A 4,350-nucleotide genomic window follows, 5' to 3' on the forward strand; every position below is an offset into this window, starting at 1 on the left:
AGCCAATCCGAAAGGTATGCGTACCCACTCATATAATCCCCAAGGAGTCGTGAATGCAGTAAGGTGCCGAGATCCCTCTGCCATAAATCCCTGATGGTAGGCCTTCCCCTGGTCTAAGATTGAAAACCATCGGTAGCCTCCAAGAGTGTCAATGAGGTCCTGGATCCGGGGAAGTGGATGTCGGTCTGGGACCGTCTTCTGATTCAATAATCGGTAGTCTATGCACAGTCTCAGCGTTCCATCTTTCTTCCTGACACACACCACCGGCACTGCATACGGAGACTTTGACTTGACCACCTAACCTCGAGCTAGTAGGTCCTGCACATATTCCTTCACCTCTTTATTCAGGGGTTTTGGGATAGAGCCATACGCTCGCTGGACTGGAACCTCATCTTTCAAGTTAATCGTCATCTGTAAGCCCGGGATGCACCCAATGTCATCGTTTTCGCGAGCAAACACGTCAGACTCCTCATAAAGCATGTCTGTGACTAATTTCTGTTGTTCTTCTTCTAGGTGACTAATATCGACAGCCACCGACTGTCTGTCCTGAGGCCGGTCTCCCGTTCCTGAAAACTCAGTTCTTCTCTCCTGTTCACTGGTAGGTCTTCACTGTTTCCCCCGTCGTATCGTTCTGCTTCGATGATACTAGCTATAGGCTGTATACTTCCTAGTGGTGTATGTCGTTTGATCGTGATTTCACAAGTGGTTGGGTTGTACAGAGGAATTCCCATGTAGGGCCGGTCTTTCCCTCCAACTTGGTAGTACAACATCTCTTGGACCAACGGTAACCACAGCCTCAGTGTTCCAATGGGCTTGTTCCTGAACGAAGCTCACTATCGCGTTGACTTGTTCACCCTTGATGTCCAGGGCCTTCTGCAGGAGTTCTGCAAATGCGCATAGTCCTCGCTCTGTGTCTTTCTTCCCTCTTATCAGCTCCTCAACGACATTAAACCCCAGCAGTGGCCGCTCCAATGGTATCTTTCCCACAAGAAAAGGCACTCGAATCACCAAACTTGGATCATCATTCCCAGGTAGGTTCACGGTCAATTCTACCCATCCCTCAAATGGCAGTGGTTCTCCATTGACAGCTGAGACATTGAAGTCACCCCCATTGACTATTTCTGAAAGCGGTCACAGAACTTGTTCGGGCAAGTATTTACTTTTCCAGTTAGAGTCGATCATACTGACTTGTGCTCCTGTGTCCAGTAAAGCGGCACTTGAGGATAGCTTTCATCCCGATGAGCTGGACTACTCGGTCGCGAGGATGTTGTCTTTGATCTAACGAATCAGCTTTGTTAGCCATTCAAGCTTCTTTCTCCTTAGGCTGGGGCTTGGGTATTTCGGTCACAGTCCGCCTCTTGTCAGTGGCCGCTGGTCGTTTCCCGACACCTTTTCCCTTCGTAGACAAGCCACTGCTCGATGTCCTTCCTCCCCGCATGCAAAACAGTGACTGCAAGAGATGGCATCTTTGCTACTACACTTGCGACACATCCGCCTACGTGGCCTTCGCTGTAGTTGAGAGGCAGGTACTGTGCATGGACCCTCGGTCGCTCTTAAACGGCGAATCGTCTCAGTTTGATCGTCACGTTCCTTACCTCGGCTGGACTCACACATGGCGTTGAGAGCATTTGACCCTCTCTGGCGTGAAGCTTGTCCCAGCCGGCGTTGTCTTTCACTCTCGTCACTGGCTATCTGAGTGACTAGGCGTGCCTCATCTGTCACCAGCCTGTTCGTCAGCAGAGGTTTCAACTCGGTGCGGAACTGGTTGTACTTGGCGCCCATGCCCTGATAAATTGTCCTCAGAAACACATTTTGAATCGTTTGTTCATCATACTCCAGGTCTGTGACAGCTTGTTTAGACAGAAAAATAAGCTTCTGTTTCAACCCAATCAGTCTATACAGGAATTGCTGGGGAGTCTCATTGTCATTCTGCTTACCGCACATTAACTCCTGGAACAGCTCCGAGCTACTTCTCTCATTCAGATGTGACTGGAGGAAACTCTTTAACTCCTGGATTGTCAGTCCCTCCTTGTTCACTAACATGTCCTTGAAATTTCCTGGCTTGATGACCCTCAAGACTCCTCTGATGATGTCATTTTCGCTGTGGTTTGCCGCTAGTCCCTTATCTATTTGTTTGGTCACGCTTGTGTACAGTGAGGGAAATAAGTATTTGATCCCCTGCTGATTTTGTAAGTTTGCCTACTTACAAACAAATGAAGGGTCTATAATTTTTATGGTGGGTTTATTTTAACTGATAGACACAGAATATTAANAGTGGAGAGGAAGGGGGACCCAGAGCTTTACACAAAGTTGGGAAGCCCCTTTCACCGGCCGTCACGGGCGGAGGCCTAGTTCTCTAAATGGCGAGGAGCCGCCCGGCACCGTACGGGCCACTGGGTAAGCATTATTCCCCCCGGGGGAAAAACGCTGCAGAGGCCACTACCTACCGTAGGGAGGAATTAGTGGGGACACCACATGGTCTCACCATCAGGGGAGAACTCATGGGAAGAATGTGCGGACTGCAGGAGTTAACAGCAAGGTGGGAGTCCACCTGGGGAGGTCATGGGTTGCCAAGGTGGGAACCATTCATGAGGATACATCAGACGGAACAGCCCACGGAGGGGGGGTTACCACGTCTGGAGCACTAGGTCCGGTTAGAGCCATCCGGGAGATAACTCAACTGTTCCCCGGCCTAAGGGGGCAGGGCTGCTCTGCCCAGCCTGTCCCCTGGAAGGGTGCTTAGTGATGGATGGAATGCCTGTTCTTTACCCAGTGGGGGAAAGAGGGGAAGCGTAATAGCCGCTGATCCCCCTAAGGAAGGGGGAAGGGCTTTCGCAGGCGTACGCCCTACCAGCTGCCGGTCCCACACCTTGCCAGGATGCGGGCTGACACCGGTTCCGCACGTAGGTATTAGAACCTCACGGAGTTGTTGGGCAGATGTCTGCCAGAGAGGCACCCTGAGCCAGTGCCCATGAGGGGTGTGCCTCACTCCCAATGGGCAGGGGCGAATTGAGATCGGTATGCCCTAACGAGGGCATCCACGATCCAGTGCGCCAGCCTCTGTTTGGAGACAGCCCTCCCTTCTGCTGACCTCCGAAACAGACAAAGAGCTGCTCAGAGCTTCTGGGCTCTGCGTGCGGTCCAAGTAGAGGCGCCGTGCACGTACTGGACACAACACGGAAAGGTTGGGTCTTCCTCCCCGGTGGGGAGCGCCTGCAGGTTCACCACCTGGTGTCTCGGGAGAGTGGTGGGAACTTTGGGTATGTAGCCGGGGCGGGGTCTCAAGATAACGTGAGAATCCCGGCCCCGAGTTCTAGGCAATCTGTGGACACGGAGGGTGCTTGCAGATCCCCTACCCTCTTGGAGGTGAGCGCCATGCGGAAAGCCATCTTTATCAAGACTGAGAAAGAGAGGCAACCCCGAGAGGCTCGAAGGGGGCAGGGCCTCTTGAGGCCCGCCACCTAGGTCGCAAGAGGGTACGGAGCGCGGATAAAGTGGTCACCCTCTCGCGCCCCTTAGGAACCTAATGACCAGGTCGTGCTGTCCCAGAGGCTACCCAGCACTTGGGTCATGAGGGAGAGGTTACTCCCCAGTCTCTCTTGAGGAAGTGACAGCTCGTACCCGACCGAGCAACTCCGCGGGTCTTCTCGCCGAGAAGAGCCCCAGGACAAGAAGAGGCGCCGCCTATGGGCGTATAGCCGCCCAGTGGCCGAAGCCCTAGCCTGAATGACGTCCCAACCAGACTGGGGGTGGGTCACTCAGGATCTCCTCGTCCCGTCCAGACATGGAGACCAGGTTTTGCCTGGGATGCCGTAACGTGCCCCTTCCCCTGTGGAAGCAGTCCACCAGGGGGAGCGGCCAGGGGGGAGTTGTTGTCAGAGCCTCAGCTCCGAGAACCAAGTCCTGGTTAGGCCAAAAGGGGCGTAACTAGTTCCACTTGATGCTCCTCGTCCCTGGCCTTCCACAGGACCTGTGCACTGAGGCTCACTGGGGGGAAGCGCACTTCCGCTTGTCCCACTGCCAGCTGTGCGCAAGGGCATCCGTGCCAAGGGTTGCCTCGGACAGGGAGTACCAAAGCGGACAATGGGTAGAGTCCGGGGAGGCAACAGGACCGCCTGTGCCTGGCCGAACCTCTCCCAAATGAGCCGGCTGCACGGGGATAGAGTTGCCACTCTCCGTGAGGCGTCGACTGACGAGAGAGTGCATCGGCTGTCTGGTTCAGGACGCCTGGGATGTGTGTGGCTCGCAGGGAACTGATCACCTGCTGACTCCAGAGGAGGAGGCGCCGGGCGAGTCATGTTAGCTGCCGTGAGCGAATGCCAATGATATATGCCACAGCAGCTGTGCTGT

This window comes from Triplophysa rosa, linkage group LG18, assembly GCF_024868665.1.
Source record: "Triplophysa rosa linkage group LG18, Trosa_1v2, whole genome shotgun sequence".
Lineage (NCBI taxonomy): Eukaryota > Metazoa > Chordata > Actinopteri > Cypriniformes > Nemacheilidae > Triplophysa > Triplophysa rosa.